The sequence below is a fragment of the Coturnix japonica genome, chromosome 1, assembly GCF_054131305.1.
Source record: "Coturnix japonica strain WE chromosome 1, WE-NBRP24, whole genome shotgun sequence".
In the NCBI taxonomy this organism is placed as follows: Eukaryota; Metazoa; Chordata; class Aves; order Galliformes; family Phasianidae; genus Coturnix; species Coturnix japonica.
Genome location: NC_140663.1, coordinates 25,796,908 through 25,815,489, shown reverse-complemented (window position 1 = coordinate 25,815,489; position 18,582 = coordinate 25,796,908). Strand labels below are relative to the sequence as shown.

The 18,582-nt window shown below is 38.3% G+C and overlaps 1 protein-coding gene across 17 annotated transcripts in view; it reads right to left on the bottom strand.

The window, feature by feature from the left end:
- CNTN1 (contactin 1) overlaps positions 1–18,582 on the bottom strand; it is a 225,682-nt gene that overhangs the window by 124,539 nt on the left and 82,561 nt on the right. For 3 of the 17 annotated variants that reach the window (XM_085536156.1, XM_085536143.1, XM_085536138.1), the window contains one exon: positions 7,394–7,502. The exons of 12 other annotated variants lie outside the window; for them this stretch is intronic. The gene's annotated coding sequence lies outside the window, so the exon portion shown is untranslated. Of the gene's footprint in view, positions 1–5,166; positions 5,628–5,721; positions 5,842–7,393; positions 7,503–18,582 lie in introns of those variants that run through there. 2 more of the 17 variants (XM_085536210.1, XM_085536214.1) reach the window with 2 other exon arrangements.

Genomic DNA, 18,582 nt, shown 5'->3' with positions numbered 1-18,582 from the left:
TCTGCTATTTAAAGAAAGTATATGGACAGCTTCTGTGCAGATTTCCTTCTCCATGTGCTTCCTAATGTTTCAGGAGACCAGCTTACAGCCTCTTGGGTAGAGATGGTTCTTGGGCTGGCTGATACTTGAGAGATGGAAAAAAAATGAAAGAAGGAAGGAGAAAAGAGTAATTCACCGGGGAACAGACACATCCTTTTTTCCTGGAAATTAAGCTTTGACAATGCCCACATTAGGACAGATAGATGTCTCAGCCAGTTAAATGAAACCAGATCCACAAATAATCTGCTGAAAAGCACTGAGTGCGTAAGTGAGTTAGGGGGGAGAAATATCCCCAAGGGAGTTCACACACTCTCTGCTTGCATAAATAACTCGTTCCAAAGTGGTCTAATGCTGCATATATTTAGGCACAAAAATAAGCAATGACTAAAAGTGCATTTCCCTAAAACTAGTAGCATTTATATCTTCTTCCTTCTTCAAGTACTTTTCAATTGCATCCTTCAAAACAGGAACAGGTAGGAAATAAACTGTTTTTGCTCCAAATTTGAAGCTGTAAAAGCTAAGTAGTAGAACAACTTTATTTCCATTGTAGCATGCATTTTTGGTAAAAGATTATGTATACCCAGTATTCATACCCAGTCAACAAAAGTATTACTTTATTCTGAAACAGTAACAAAACAATATTAACTGTTTTCCAACACAGCTCCCACTGTTTCTAGCTCAAATATGAAACCAGCAGTGAGAAAAATTACGGAAGTAATTCTACAAATAAATCCATAAATCAAAGCTATATTACCATCACAACTTTAACAATCAGAACCCTAAGCTCTTATGTGGTAAAAAAATATTCAGGAATCTGAGACACAAACTTGGACCAAGTTATGTGTGGGGACAACTCTGTGACACTGCCAACAAATGAGCAAATGGCAGAAAGATAAAAACTTATGCATTTATTTAATGAATACAGTAATGACTCACAGGGTCAGATCATTTGTCCTTCTCCTTGTTTTGCCATATATTGGCTGAGAAGATTTAAAAAAATAAAAGGTTTAAAAAGCTAGCAGGGGATTTCTTTGGGTCCCAAAATATTAAAAGCACTTAATTATGCAAGTTAACATCAGAAATTATCTTGTTGTCCAAGAGAAACCCTACATAATTGTCAACGTATGGCATTACAGCAGGTAAGAAAAGACATTAGCAACTACAGCGTTGGCAGTAGTAGCCAACGTGAACTTGCTGAGCCATGTGTAATTCATAAACAGTTCAGGTATAGCTCCCATGCCCAGCTAAAGGATTCTACTGACAATGTGGTTGCTGATTATCTGAAATCTTAGCTATGGGAGGAATTAAACAACTGGTTGGTTTGAGGCTGCCAGTGCCATTTTATAATGAGCCCCATGAACTCTTGTGCAGGGAAGCAGAGGAGTTTACATTTCTATGTAATTATTTCTATTCATATTGAACTTCTCTTTGAAGCTACTAGTTCATATGAGAGTTAATTATCATATATGGTATTATTGCTTGGGTTGCTTAGTCAAATCACAATTTATATAAATATGAATCTACATAACCAAATATCTTAGGAGCATCAGATCCTAGTCAATACCATGAGTAAATTGTTGTACTCCTCATCTGGGATCATACGCTACTATGAGAAGATGGCCAAGCTGTGAATAAATGGGCCTCACTGTACCCAGATGTTTCAAGATGAAAATGCCTTTTGTCAAAGTAAATAGTCCTCCAGACACTCCAAAAAGACCATAACCTGGAAGGAGCCTATGGAGGAGCTCTTAATTTTCTTCTCAGCGTTTTTCCTTCTCCATCCCATACACTCCCCTTCTATCCCACTTAAAGTCCCTGCAGAAACAATGTTGATGGAAATTTCTGTTGATTTCATTCCCATTAAATTGTTCATGAAAGTAGCAGAAAGGCCTCAGCTTGAGACACGCTAAGAAACAAGTTCACTCAAATAAGTAAGAAAAGTAAAAACAAGAAGCAACACTACTGATACCTCTCTTCCGTTTGTCAATTTTGCCAGTCACAGCCCCGGCTGTTGTCCTGTTGAATTTTGGCTTTCACTGAGACTTCTCTTCATGCCCATCTCTGATGTTTTCTCATCAAAGACACAAAGGGAACAGCACGCTCTATCCCTGGAGGACAAAGACTGGCCAGATTTGTGACTGCTCTGCAGTCATTCCCTGTGGCTATGAAATCCTTGTCACCCACCAAGAACAATTTCAAAAGAGCACAGTCTTTGAAATATGAAAACTTATATGAACAGCATGTTCAGGTAGAGTTTAGCTCCAGCCCCAGTACAAAAAAAAGACATACTTTGGTCCCTAAAAACAGCTGAACCTCCTTTCCAGAGCTTAGGTTAGAATTTGGCACTGGTTGGATATAAGTTGCTCAAATCTTTAAACACTTTATGATGATGGTCTCTCTCAGTAAAGAGACTGCAGTGTTTTCCTATAAAGAAATATGGACTACATTTTCTGAAAGCAATGCTAAAATATCAAAGTAATAATCATCAGTGCAGCTAGATATGTACACTCAGTAATACAGTTGTTCATTTCTTTTGGTTAATTCAATCAATTTTCTAACATCACTTTCCAGTCAGGAACAACTAGTATTCAGCCTTACAACACAAAAATGTCAAGCTAATGATATTCATCTGATGTCAAGAGTGTTAGCAAGTTATTTTGAGATTGCTTGATGTTTCTATACAGAAACAAACAAATAGCCCAAGGATCATTTCATCCTGCAACGGGGTGCAAGGGGAACAGCCTTATAGTTAATGTGTAAGATCATATTCCCATTCTTCTCTGAATAAGGTCTTGGGATAGGAAATGAACTGCTAGCCCAAAGAGAAAAGAATGTTGTGCTCAGGTAGGATTCTCACATCCCAAGGAAAAGCCTGTGTTTGGGCTCTCTATTGACAGGTCTGCAAATTTCTCTGTAATTATGTTAATGCATTCTGTCTGCCATAAACACTAACCCTGGAGGAACAGATTTTGCTGTCTATAACTATTTTCTGCCACGTTGTGCCACCAGTTAACGTGCCCCTTGTGCATGGCTGCTGTTGAAGGCACTAGGAGTATCTGTACTAAATCAACATTTTAAGGCAGTAAACCAATTTTTAAGCTAAAAAAGATGTAGTTCAAAAAGCTAGGTTGACAAACTCTGTGCAGCTTCAGTGACCTACATTAATCAATGAACTTCCATCTCTAAAGGCAGGTGAAGAATTGGTTTTATATAGTAATCTTTAGCGTGTCCACACATTTTTTTTATTTTATTTTTTTTAAGTAAAAACACTGTTACCTGTTGAGATATTGCCACATTGGCTCCTCTTAGCAGTTTCTCCTAAGAGATTAAAGAGCTTGTTTCTAGAATACTGAGATTAAAGAGCTTGTTTCCAACACAATGAAATATTACTGTACTGAGGTTAATGTCTTTGGCAAATGGGAGAACAAAGTTTCACTTCTCTTGCTTCTCAACCAAAGCAAATGAGTTTTCAGGGCAATCAATGGGTGATGTTTAGCAGAACTCAGCTCAGTCATCCCTTTCATTTTATTTACAGGGAAATAATAACAGAATTTTAAAAGTAGCTATTCCTAGAAAACAGCTGAGAAAAACAGATAAAAGAACAATGGATCTATAGACTAAGCAGGTACCACACACATGCATATATATACATATGTATATATGTGCACATATATGGATGTACTTTTCACTTAATAAGCACTGTGGACAAATACATAGTTATTCACTTAAAATAATTCTAAGGAATTTCCAATTTTTAAGTCTCTGTATATGTATTCAGTCACAAGCAATCTGATTACACTCAGTGACCTCTTCCCTAACACAGTAGGGAATACAAAAATAAATTAATGACTAGTACCAGTGTATATAAAACACTGGTAAGTTAGGAAAAAAATACTACTTGCCCTGTTAACTTACATTTTACATGCATTCTTACTGATAGGGAAGTTATTTTTAAATTGCTAACATATGACTTTACTAATGTTTTTTGGAAGAATTCTTACTCCATGATCACTTATTAACACACAAATTCCTGACAATCTTTTTATCAGTATCGTCCCTCTTGCTTTGCCTTTCAAATGAAACAGATGAAAAGCAATATAAACCAGAAGAAAAAAAAAATCTTTCACTTTCTCATGGAGGCATAATTCAAAAGTATGTCAGTGCCACTTCACTAAACCTGGAACTGAGAACTGATTAGTGTTCATTAGGGTTCACACATTGGCTAAGCATCAGCACTTGAAGCTTCTGATTTTTATAAGTAGTCACCCCTCCAGTTATTAACTGTACTGAATGGGGCTGCTCTGCAGCCTAGAGGGAGAACAAAATCAATGAGCTCTGGTAGCAGGCATCAATTCTCTGATTGCAGATGTAATTATAACAAGACAAATTCCCAGAATTAGGTCTATATTAGTTAAAATATGCAAAGTCAGGACTTGAGAAAACCACATTCTGTTACTCAGTCTTTGACATTATAATGAGAATGAGACACAGAATATTCCAAAAGGTTAATGAAGGAGAATCCTGCTTCCATTAAAATTTATTTTTTCCAACAACATTCCTTACTAATAAGATATTTGGAAGGTCTTCTGTTAACCCTTTTCTCTGTATAACACTCTAAGTTGTTTCTAAATATTTTTTAGGATATGATTGCATGGTAACCTGTGGAACTAGGGAGGGAGAATGAAAAAAAAAAAAATATATATATATATATATATATGTATATATATATATATATAAAAATCAGATCTTCCTCTAATTACTTACATTAACAGCAAAGAGTTGCTCATCTGCTTTTGTTTTCCTTCATTCTTATTCAAGCTGTTTTCTCTGTAGTCACTAAAATGTTTTTATATGCTTCTCTGAAATTCTCAGCTAAATAGATTTAATGTCACAGTCCCCAGCAAATTTTAGTGGACCCTGACAACCTGTCTTAAATGCCCTGGAAAATCCTAGTCAGTATCTCTAACAGAAAATTTGTATTCCCACTTCTTTACCATTTATTAATGTATGTTGCCTTTTATAACACAGATAACATAAGTAACTCTGTTTTGGTGTGGGAAAACAAAAACAAAAACAAAAACAAAAAAAAAAAACGAGGACAGAGAAAAAAAATGAGGATATTCTTACCAGATTAACATTTGTCTGCATCTCCATGACTGATTGTAGTAGCTTTTAAATACGATAAGCAAAGAACATAAGTAACAGGTTTATCCCGTTATCTGGAAAAACTAACAAAGCACTGAAACAGCAGAGCCATATTTCAGGAAGCCACATATGCTCTGAACTCAGTATGTGAATGTGCAAACCTTCTCTGTTTATATAAGTTATCTCTGCAAAAATAGTCCCTACTGTTTTCCTTAGTTACTGTGATAGAATTAGATACTCCCTGATTAACTGCATGAGAGGATTTTAAGAGATCTTTCTCCTCCTGTCAGTTATTCTCTTCTTATACCTATTTGTTGAAAGTCTGCTTTATTTACACATTCTCCATTTCAGGTGACACTAAATGTCAGAGATGGAGAAGACATAATCAACCCTGCAGACCAGTGCAGGATGACTCCCACATTTGCAAGTGGCCACTAACAAATGTATTCTTCCTGCTCCTGCAATATGAGCTTTTCACTCCTATCCCCATTATCCTCCCAGCCTCGAGCTTGCATGCCCAGCAACGTTTGCACTCACCATGCTTGAGATGTGGTGCTTGCCAATGAGGATCTCTAACATTTTCCCTTCTCTCTTTGCCCTAAATAAATGCTCCTGAATAAATGTGTGTGCCTTCCTGGCTGCCACGGCTAAAATGCCTGCTGATGGGCTGGCAGCATCTATCTGGCCCACTTGTGACTCAGCATCCGGGAAGCCTTCAGGAGACCAGGACTGAACACATCCCTCACCCCTCAGACAGCTTCTCCCAGCTCAGGAAAGATGCAAGGACACAGCCCTGTGCAAGCAGGCAGGGTACAGCTTGCAGAAGCAGCAGGGAGCATAACCTGGGCGCTGCCCAACACCGCAGGCATTTCCACACAGAAGGATTCAGAAATACTGCCTCAATCTGATGACTGCTTGACAGCTTTTTAGGGGAACATGAGTAAGCAATATTAACATCCTATCATCTGAAATGGGCAATATTAGCACTGGCTGACTTCTAGTACAACATTTTTCCAGCTGATTATTCAGTTCCTCATACATTCCTTACAGTTCTTTACCAGGTAATTAATAGTCAAACACACACTGTTCTTTGAGACAGAGGTCCTTATGTATTTCTATATAATGTGGTGTAAGGACTGGAAACATAACTGGAGCATCCAGTGCTATAAAATGCAAATGTAAATGCAATGCAATGTAAATTCAAGGAAAAAAAGGTATCTACACAAGGAAGGGTAGCACATGGCATTGCTGTTGTGGCCATCTGTAATGCTGACTGGCAGCACCTTACTAATCCAGATCACACAGCAAACAGCTTTCAGATTTATTAAACTGGCTATTTCTCAATGTTCTGTGACAATATATCTATTGTAAAGCAGGGTTATACCTTCAAGTTGCTGAATATAAAGTATTTCTACTATATTTTCCAAATTAATATTTTCTAAAATATGAAAAAATTCATAAGCACAAAATACTAATGACGTATAAGGTTTTAAACATTCATTTTGATAAATTATTAATAAGGAAAAATTATGTAATTTACTGCTCTCCTTTTAAAAGGTGGTATCTTTTTTTTTCCTGGTGAATGACATAATTAGAAATAGCTGCCTTAGTAAAAACTCAGACAGTACCAATTTTTCTGAAGGACAATAAGGACAGGTTTTTCCCTTCCCTGTACAACAGCCCAGTCTTTTATCCAAAATGTAACAGTTTGATCACAGTTATTTACAGGACAAACAGGCAATAGATTCTGGGACCTTGTTTGCCAGACAGCGTTTCACTGTCGTTTGCAAATGTTACAGAGAATTTACAAATAGAGGAATAAAAGTCAATGAAATTACACTATCATTATTCAGTTAGGACCTCTAATGAAATAGATCGTGTTATTATATTGATTAAGCTCGGTGACTGTCCTGCCCCTCCCTACAATGCAATCATCTACAGCAGACAAAAACTGATCAGAAATGCAAGCTCTTGAGCAAACTGCAGGATACAAAAAGTAAACGCTATTTATTCTCAGCACTATTTAAGCAACCATTCTCCAACACATACACCAGCAGAATCCATGCAGCCACATCCCCCCAAGAATCCTGACGCTGCATTCCAGAACAGACATCTGAGTCAATACAACCACACTGCATCATCATAATCCTGCCTCAGCATATTCCCTCTCCTGCACTCAGAGCTACAAAGGAAAAATACCCCGTTTTACCTTGGGTGGTGAATTTCTTCTTGTCCTTTTGTTCATAATAACTATCGCAAGTTTGTACCTTTGATAAAATACAAGGATGGTTGCACCAATAAACTTCACAGATCCTCTCCTGCGGCAGAAAGCAAATTAAGGAAGAAAAAAAAAAAAAAAAGACTTCAAGCTGTGACCTCAGAGCAAAGCACAGCCGTTAGCATCCCTCAGCCAACCTCCGGCAGAAAGCAGGTTAGGCAGCAGGAAAACTGGCTCTGTGCATGACTGCAATGCTTTCAAATCAAGCATTCTGTGCTGTAAGCTCGGGGATTTATATCTTCGTAAATAGGCCGTCCCACTCAATGCTGCCTGTGTGCATGAAAATATGAAGCATTTCGCTGCAGTCACTTTATGCAAGAAACTATCCCAGTCATCTTTACAATCTCTGCCACTCTGCTCTGAGACTAAAGAATGAGCACAGCATGCATAATTCATGCATTAAAATCTTCTGTGCGCTTCCTGCAGCAACTGTTACATCCAGTAATGGGATATTGATCAGCTCATCACAGAAACAGTTGGGCTAGGCAATTGGCTTACTGCAACAAAAAATATTCCATCCAAAATGGGATGCAGACACGAGCTTCCCACCCCTGCAGCACTCAAGCACGACTCCAACATACGTGGCGTGGCATTTACATACTGCAGAGTGTTTAATCTGGACTCTACATTTCTTTGACTTTTGAAAAATGCTGCATTATCTGAGGCTTTTATTTCAAGTCTGTATTCCCCACAGCTTGTTTCTCCTTTAAACTCCACACAGCATGAGAAATGATTATGATTTCCTAACTCCACATTCAAAGCACATTGAAACTCAAAAACCAAAGAGAAAATATAAAACCTTTCTACTTCATGATGAAGCCTTTGACCCATATACACCTGCCAGTTTGTGCCAGAGGATTAAATCACTCTCACTGAATCCTTTTATTATAACATGTCTATTCTATTCAATCAAAAAGAGATGCTCATATGCATCTAGCACAATTCACATCATCTGTATCCAATATATCAATTAAAACCACACAAATCCCAAAGTTTCTGCTTTTTCAAACAGATCTGAGTATCTTCCATCCTTTCCTTGCACCCAGAGCATTTAAACAAATCTCATCAACAGATCCCCAGCTCTGTCTCCACTGCTGTCTTCAGCCACTTCTGGGCAACCCCACCCTTCAACTCCCACACAGCTCTCCCTCCACACACAGAAAAAACATGACATGTCATTCCAGAAGAAAAAGATGAGAAAGGGACAACAGACACTAGGAAAACAGTAGAGCCAGGACTGAGGTGAAGCTCCAAAATAATATCTAATGGTAAAACAATAGGAAACTTCATAGTCAGATTGGTGCTGACAAATAGCACAGTCACCTGAGTTCATACCAAAGAAATTCAGTTTCCCCAAACACATGGAATGAGTTCTAGTTTTGATAGAGATCTGATCTTTTAATATTAACATACATCGTCATCACAAAATAATAACTCTTAATAATAGCTCAACTCTTAATAATAACTCAAAATAACTCTTACTCATGTTTATTTGAAAAGAAATTCAAAAGGTCTTTAAGACCTACAATAGTTACCTCTTGCTGGGACTGGATAGGATACAATTGGCTAAACCAAAAAATCTTGATAGTTCTGTAGTATTAACAGGGACACCATACAAACTCATGAAAACATGACGTTGGGCTACACTACATGCTCTACTGCAATTGTGCACTCTCAGAGTCCTCTCAGGTGATTACACAGAAAGCTGCCTGGAGTAGCAGAATTTTGTGTAATATCTGGAAACCAGAATGAATAGAGGCTTTTTCAAAGGAAAATCTGAAGGAAGTTTGGCTTGATTAGTCTCTCACTAGAGCAACAGCCTTCCCGTCTATCCAGTATCTACAGCATTCACTTAGGCTACAGTATGCCCATATACTTGAGTTGGTAAAGGCATCACAAGAAATCACTGAGAAATCTGGTATGTCCTTTTTTTCCCAACAGCTACAAGGGCTACAATACAGTTTATCTCTACATTGTGATAAATCGTGGACAGAAGCAAAAACATCTTCAGCCACTACTACATCCTGTGTTCTGGGTCACAATAATCTCTGACAAGCATTAAACTAGAAGTTATAAGACATACAAGAAAAAAATGATATTCTAAACCTAACTAATTAATCAGATTACAGTAAAACAAAATCTCAAAGATATGAGATTCATGCCCCAGGTCATACAACCCCCATGAGTTCACTCTGCTCTTACTCTAACCAACTATAAGTGGAAAATTTACTAGGAAAACAAAAAACAAAAAACCACAAAACAACAACAAAAAGCTCATACAAAGCACTGAAGAGTAGTTCTACCTGCACTCACCATTGCAGTGGATACCTGCCACTTTTTCCTAGGTTGAGACTGTGCTCGTGTCTATTGACTGTTATTGACTACATTTCTACTGATTATGATTGGATTGCAGACACGTAAATCCCATACACATACCAACGTGAAGAACACTAAGTTTAGACACCTAAATCTGGCACTGTATCTACCCTGCATGTAGTTTAACAAAGTCTTCCCCATGCACAGGGCAGGAGACAAGATAATTTGGGGCAATTACATTTACTTAGACATTTCCTACTCTCCCTACTCTACCTACGTTTTGAGTAATAGCTTTGAACTGATCTCATATGCAAATGCCATGACGTTAGTGAAATTTCAGTTCTGTCCAGAGTGCTGATTCTGATTACCAGTTTTAAAAGGAACAATATTTCTTCCTCTTACAAAGAACTAAAGTTAAATTTCACATTACATTTTGAATTCATACATCTCCACGTGTATATAATTTGTTCTGTAATAAATCATTCTTACGTATTTTAATGAAGAAAAAAAACCTCTTTGAATTTTCGCAATGTTTGCCTGGTATTTTTGTATTCATACAGGTTCCTCTAAGCAAAGCTACAATCCTTGGGAAATAAAAGTTAAATAAGTCTTCCCTCTATCAGAGATCTTCCTAAGAGGCACAGACACTAAGAAGAGAAATTGGTGCCACTTTCTTTAAAAAAATACAGAGATAAAAAGAGAGTTTTACTATTCAGATGGGTAACATCTAAAAACAGGGTAAATCAGTGCTTTGTTTCTGATGTTAGGAAACACAAGTATATGGACAAATAAGGATGCATTTTATTAATTGAAGTACTACCTATGGAGTCACTGTGTTCAGCACAATCTCAGAGAAATCTGACAATACTTGCTGATAGACGTAAGCCTTGTATGTGCATTTACCTCTTTTTGATTTTATTTTTTTTTTTTTCATGTTCCCTGATTTGCCAGTGTCAAAAAAAGATGTTTTATTACACTGGTTGTTCACTTTTCATACCAGACGGTGACATTCTTATTATGTCTAGGTAAAAATCAGACGCTTACAGCCACAAACACAAGATGTTTCAACACACCACACCTAGCCCCCCAGCCTTCAGAGCACATTACTCTTTCAAAGCAGAAACTCCAGACTTAGGAATCTGCCCAGTTTTATTGGGAAAGTGTTCATGAGTCTGGAAGGTTTTAAGATGTGCTATATGGCAGACTGTCAGGTACTTTCAAACACGGTACCCATTTTTAAAAGAACACAAAGCCATTTCATGCAGCTATCTCACAGATCTTTTTATTTCATTAACTAATTGTTTGAATCCTCATTTCATGCACCTTTTTATTTTATTCTTTTGTCATTCTCCCTTTCTATGGTCTAACCCCAGCCTTAGTTCATCACTGACAATCTTCATCTTCTGCTCCTTTTCCAGTACTGAGATAAAACTCTGGTCCTCCAAAAAAATTAATTCTGTCCTCCTTCACTTTTCCCAGGTAGATAACTCTTATTCAGCCATCTATTTAACACATCCACAATGACTCTAACTCCCTGACTCCAGTTCTCAAGCACTACTCTCACTACTTCTTTTTATATACCTATTTATATCCAACAGAAATATAACAGCACCATGATTTTTTTGTTCTTTTGTTTCTCCTTTCCCTGTCTTACCTTCGAAACACAGAAAATACTTGTGCTCAGGTGTACTGTTCCCCTTTCCTAAAAGACACAGCCGTCTCCCACAGTTTCATGATTTCTTTCAGAATCTCTAATTTCCCTGTGATATCTGCCTTAATTCTCCTCCCATTCCCAGAAAGCAAAACTTGACTTATCTTTCCCTGAACTTCACTTGCTTCTGAAGTCACCATTACCTCTGCATTCTGTCCTTTGATGCTTAATGCTATTGCATGATGTTCTTTCCTGATGGCTTTTACCTTCTGCATTCAAATGGAGCAACTCTTAAAATCTATATCATTTGTACTTATATATACCTCAGGAACTGGGCTCATTCTTCATTCTTCTTGATATGTCAACTGATTTTTAAGGCTAGGATGCATAAGTTTTTATTTTTGAAGTTTTTCCTTCCTTGACACTGTCTTATCCTGATCTGTGTAACAACTGCTCTGGGTGTATTTCAGAGGAAACACTTTATACTTTCTTATATGTTTTGGAATGTCCTTTATGGTCTTCTTTGCTCTTAACATTGTAATCTCAAAACACAGTGTCAGCTACCAGCTCCTCTTTTGATGCTATGCTTCTACGCCATTATTTCAATACTATTAAATTCTTTTCAAACTGGCCAATATTTCTGATGCTGTAAATTCAGGTAACGTTGCCAAATTAGGGTTTTCATGATCAATCTCCACAAACTCATCCTGATAGATCCTTGCTCAGATGCTACCATTTAAGATACATGCCTGAGTGCTGTCTTCAACTCAGACAATCTTTTATGTCATCAAAGACAGATCAACTCTTGCAGAATCTTTCTGCATAATATTGCTTACATATCATCTTTTAAAATGCATTTAATTAGTAACCTTCTGCAGACTCTCCTAGTCTCAGATCTTCTTCTCTGTCCTAAACAGGCAAAGCGCTGCATGCTGCAGCAAAGACCATTCTTCAGGTTCATTACTCTGACTGTGTGACTTTGCTCCCTGCATCCCTCCTTTCCCTTTCCAATGAGTGCTCTCATTATTATTCTTTCTCACTACTCAACAGCCAACTTACAATTAGTCTTTAAGTTACTTCTCATTAGCCCCTTTTTAAGTTTACAGTCAAGCACTTCTATGCTTCCTCCCATTACACTTCATACTTTGGAAGAACTCTTTTTTGCAACACCTGCAAAATCACTGAATTATCCTCCTTCAAATCCTTTCTTAAATTTCATTTTCTATGGTAATTACAAAGAAATTGACAGAATGTAGGCTGTTTGGGAGAGCTGAGACAACTGCCTATCTTCGAAGCTGATTTTTCTCACCATTTCTTTGCCATTCTCCATCTGTCTTTGCCTTTTGTGCTATACTCATGATTACTTATGAGCAACTCTCACTGGGAGACCAACATACTTCTTGTTTTGTTTGTTCAAAGAGGTCTCTTGTTGATGACTGTGGATTTTCAGTACTATAGCAATCAATAGTGCTGAAGGGCATAGAGTGCTCAGCAGATTGGGAATCTAACAACAGTTATCTAACAGAACTGGGGACTCAGGAATAGATTTTTTGCTGCCCCACAACACCTAGTGAGGAGTTGTAAGGGGCTGAAAGACATCAGGGATGCTAGCTCAATTATTTAAGCTGAAAACATAGTTTTGTTCCTGTATGGAGCACTTTACTACAAGTACCTAAACACATTCCTGAATAAAACAACTGTGTTCTGCTTTACTATTTAAATCAGTGTTCTGAGATATCAAAGATAATAATTAATATTAAAATGTCTTCTTTAATTATTGTTTTGGAATAAATTATTGCTTAGAATGATAAAAATATTTTCTTTACTACATGTACTATGCCGTATTATATCAGTTTATTTTTAAGATATCACATTTGATATTATAGAATGTTACTATGATTATTATAATAGACATCTACTACATATATGTATATACATACATATACACACCATAAATCTGATATTTAAGAGAGCCTGTAAGTACTGAGGAAATGCATCTCTGTATATGTTCATATGTTTTATTTGAATTAAGCATTTCTCCTCCTTTTGTGGAGGTCTATGAGACAGGCGATACTCAAGATGCCATTTGCGTTTCAGGAACTAGCTACACACACAGAACTGGAGGGAGCATTACTTCCATGTTCTCTTAGGGCTTTGATTACAAAAGCAACAAAGACTTCATAAAAAATAACACACACAACCTTCCCTCCAAATACATTCCCACACTTGTAGAATTATTTACTTCAAATTGCTACTGCTCCCAAACTAGCATGACCTGAAGTATATATATCCCTATAAAGTCCACAACACTGGTGGAAAAAAACATTCTTTAGTTCTCTTCACCTGATTTTCTGGTCACATTGTTGCCTTCAAGTCTACAGCCTAATCCTACTACAGCACTGAACTTCCATGTACATTTTGAACTCTTGTGCTTAGCAAAAAATCTGTCTGATAAAATCTTTTCCTATATCTTCACTACTGCTGGTTTCACACTTTACTGTGAGTGCTTCCTCTACACTGCTCCTGACCTCTGGATTGATTTTCCTATCCATCATTCGTTTCCTCCACAGGAAAGTTTACTGGTCCTCATTCATCACCCTAACAACTTCCATTACTGCATAAACAAAGAAAGCCGTTATACTCAACTCAGTAGCAATTCCCTGTTAGGCTGCTTCCCTTTCAAGCCAGCCCTTTCCAATACTCTTACCCATAGACCCACAAAGTGCAGGAATCAACTGAATTACATGTTTTGGTGAAAAGCAGAAAAAGCCAAATAACCATCAGTAGAAGCAAACATTCAAGTCCACTGCCTGCACACAGCAACATGTTCACAGCTGCCAGCTCTGTAAGAATGCAGTTCAAGCCAACAAATGTTTCCAGTTGACTGAAATCCTTTCACTACAAGCAGTTCGCCAAACAAACAAGAGACAAAACACAGTATCCAGAGATCCTATAGGGGTTATTCTGGCATTGGGGTTATTATTCTGGTATTGGGGTTTTTCTGGTTGCCCAGTGAGGACAGGAGCAGGAGAGCTGGGGGCAGTGGGTAGCAGATGAGGCCCTGAACCCTGGGGCACAAGCCCAGAGCCTCCAAACAATCGTATGGGGCCAGACTAAGAGCAAGCAGGATGGCCATAGGCCTGGGTCTCTGGTCAAGGTCTTAGTGCAGGTCCCTGGTTTTGCAAGATGGCAGAGCAAGGGCAGATGAAGCTCAGGCAAGGGCCAGGGCTCTACAATAAGTTTTCAGATGAAAGGAGGAAGCCCTTGAAAAGGCTTCTTACAGCTTTCATACAAATCTGATCCCAGGCTTCACAGCCCAGTCATTTCTGAATTGGCTCTGAACGCCTGGAGCCAGCTCTGGAGAGGGAAGCCTCCTGGTGCACTCAGGATCTTGACATCTGCTGCAAGAAGGGGAGAGGAATTATGAGATTTTCCATGAAGATTGGTGAGGTGGAAGGGAAAAATAAGATGAAGGAAAAAAAAAGAAAAAGAAGCAATAGGGAGAAATATACAAAAATGCTATGAAATTTGGTCTAAGTAATGGGAAAAGAAGCTATGGAAACAGTGAAATTGAAAGGTTACCAAAAGTGATAATGGCATTAGCAGAACGGTGAGACAGGAAGTGAATGGTGAGCAGGGGGTTGTGAACACTGTGAGGCAGGTGCAATAGAATGAGTGGGGCGAGTGTCAGGGGAGACTCACTGGCGGCCTGGACCAAAAGCAATCAGAAGGCTTAAAATGGGGTGGTTGAAGCTGAGGGGAGAAGCAAGGGCTTAAGACAACTGACCTGCCTGTCGTGCAATTTATCTCATTTTGTGCTCTGTTTTGATGGAATGGAATTGGTGAATATCTTTACCTATGAAACCCTCTCTGCATCCCCAGAGAGCAGCATGTCAGGAAGGAGAGACAAGGCATGCAGCTGTGCTGCCGCCAGCTTCTCTGGCAGCCCTGTGCCTCAAGAGCCCAACCTGTATGTTCAGCTTCTGCCTAGTTTGGCCTACAAACTGTTGGGGAAGGGTGAATGGCTCAGCAATTCTTCAGCATGGGCTTCTCTCCTCCCCACTGCATGGATGGAGAAAATGAGGGTGCACTCGCCCATAACAGCCCACTGATCCCTGCTAGCTCTGCATGTCACACTACATATTTGAATGAAGAACATGTCAGTGTGTTCCCTGATATGCAGCATGAGATAGAGTTTGGCTGCATGCAAATGACAAGAAAACCTAGATGGGAGGCCAGTATTTAATTTTCATCTTCATGTCAAACATACTTGCCAGTCAGTACCACCTAGTGTTTTCAGATGCAGGTCAACTTACATCAGTAGCTTGTCAGTAAAGAAGCAAAAGTGACACAAAATAAACAGAATGCCTCCTACTTTCCTGACACCAACAGCCTGCATTGTCAGTGATGATCATCCTCTGCTGCCAACCACCAGCACATAGCCTGCACTCTGCTTTGCCAGAACAGGGCTTTTGACTTTGTCATCTCCATTTCTTTACAGTGCTCTGAATCAACAGATGCTCTACTTCACAACACACAGCATTTGTCCTATCTGAGCAAGGAGAAAATAAACATATAAGTACAAAATGCAAAAGTGCCTCTTTTTAGCTTTTGGTCCGCTATGCTCCTTCAAATAAAGTATGAAGCAGACACATATTCAGGTTCTCCTAAGAAGAATCTGCCCTGCAGTAATATCCACTCCCAGGTCCAAGAGCAATCATGTTTGTAATTTTCCACTCTCTCCTTAGAAATGATCTCTGAGAAATTACAAATTGCAAACACACAGCTCTAAATATACATCATATATTGCAGAGTAGAGCCTAGTAATTAATGGAAGCAGAAAACTCTCAGTTGTCAGTAAGGATTTAGTGCGAAATCAATTAAATCTGTAAATTTCACTGCTTTGGGAGTAAAAACAAAACTAAACTCTTTTTTTAATTTTAATGTGACCTTCTTTTCAGCTGAAGGCAGATGTCATCAACACATTGAGAACACGGTATTTCCATAGTGGAAACTGAATGAACAGACTACCAGGACTGTGAAGAGCAAAGGGACCTAGGGGTGTTGATTGATGCTTGGCTGACCATGAGCCAACAGTTTGCCCAGGCGTCCAAGAAGGCCAACGGCATCCTGGCCTGCATTAGAAATAACATGGCCAGCCAGAGCTGAGAATATGTATTCAGCACTGGTGAGGCCTCACCTCAAGTACTGTGTTCAGCTTTGGGCCCCTCACCACAAAAAACACATTGAGGCCCTGGAACGTGTCCAGAGAAGGGCAACAAAACTAGTGAGGGGTCTGGAGCACGAGTCTTTAAGAGGAGCAGCTGAGAGAGCTGGGATTGTTCAGTCTGGAGAAGAGGAGTCTCAGGGGAGACCACACTGTACTCTACAGTTTCCTGAAGGGAGGTTGTGATGCGGAGGGCCTTGCCCTCTTCTCCGAGGCAACAAACAGGACCCGAGGAAACGGCTGCAAGTAGTACCAAAGGAGGTTAAGATTAGACATATGGAAAAACCACCATGTTGTGTCTGTGCAATGGAGATAGTCCTATGAAAATTAGTCAAAGAAACCTTCAAAAAAGCTTTTTTAATAACTGAGGTTTACCAAAAAAAAGCGATAGCAGCTCCTTGACAAATACAAAGAATACATTCCATTTAAGACAGTTTAAGACTGAATACCATTCCTAATGGGATCAGCTAAAAGACAGCAAAATGAAACAAACAAAAAAACACAACAACAACAACAACAAAAAACAGTCATTGCAATTTTGCCTTCTTACAGCTCTCTAACTCTGCAGGTAAATAACTGAAAATTAATCGTTTGGACCTTACAGTTTGTAGAAGTTAACTTGCATTTCCATTTTTTGTTTTGATTTGTTTTTCCAGTTGAATCAACAAGCAACAGATGCTATTATTATTTTTTCGCAGAAAAAGCACATATTTCAAAGATAATGCAATTAACTGTTTAATGGACATCTAGAGGAAGCCACTTTAGCATCTGTGAAGATAAGTGGCAGCGTTAATAAAAAGTTCAATCTGTGTCAAACTACCCAACAAAAACAAGCCTTTTAGTTATCCCAGTTGAAACTTTTCCCATTCATGTGTGAATGTACATTCACCTAATTGCATACATGGAGTTATAACTTCTAAGATTTTTCATCAAACGATGAACTCTTTTCTGTGCACAAAGCCTTTACCTACAACAGCAGTATCAACAAAGTAAACTAACAAATAACTAAACTGAAACACAACTGTATATAAACCATCTGGCAGTTAAATTTTGACTTAAGCTGATTGATACAGCCCAACTGTTCAGTAACAGTTTCATTATATACAAGATTCACCAAATTCCACATATAAATAATTAATCTGCTCAAGCACAATGTTGTACTAAAATAAGAAAACTGAAGGCATACAGCTATAAAAATAAAGAATTTATCCATTACAGTATGAAATATAAATGTATTTAATGATCTTTAAAGTGAAAAAAAACCAACCCAAAACAACAAAGTCTTAAATTCTTAAGAGTGAAACTGGCCACGTTCCATCTCTTTACCCTGTTTTCAAGTGTATTTTCTGCCAAAAAGCAGGTTAAAGCTTTTGTCCCTATCAGAATGAGTAATATCCTAAGATAACCTAACAATAAAAATGGACAGGAATCCTCTGGGCAATTCAATTATGAACTTAACAAAGTATTTTCAGACTACTGATTTGTTATCACCTTTTAGAAAGCTGGCAATCTTTTGTGATAAGAGCATAGAGTTTGCTAGATTTCTCTTATTGGAGAATTGTTCATCTCATTTTCTAACTTAAAACAAAACTGCTGCTATGCTGCACATAACACAAATTAGTGACATTTAAATGACCTATACAAGCTTATAAACCATGGTCAGAGTTTGAAAAATCACTTTTTACCTATGGGTTCCAATTATGCCTTAAGGGTATAGGTAGTTTCTATTAACTTCAGCAGTACTGCACTGTGTCCAAGTATGAGAAACTTTTGTTTCTTAGTAATTAGTCATGTTCATCACAAAGACATGCAAAGACGTCTGCTATGGCCTAGGGCAAGAAGGTCGACTCCATACCTCGACTGCTTCCACTAAACAGGAAAGACAGGTAATCATCATGGGCAGCCCCATTCTGAGAGGAACGAAGG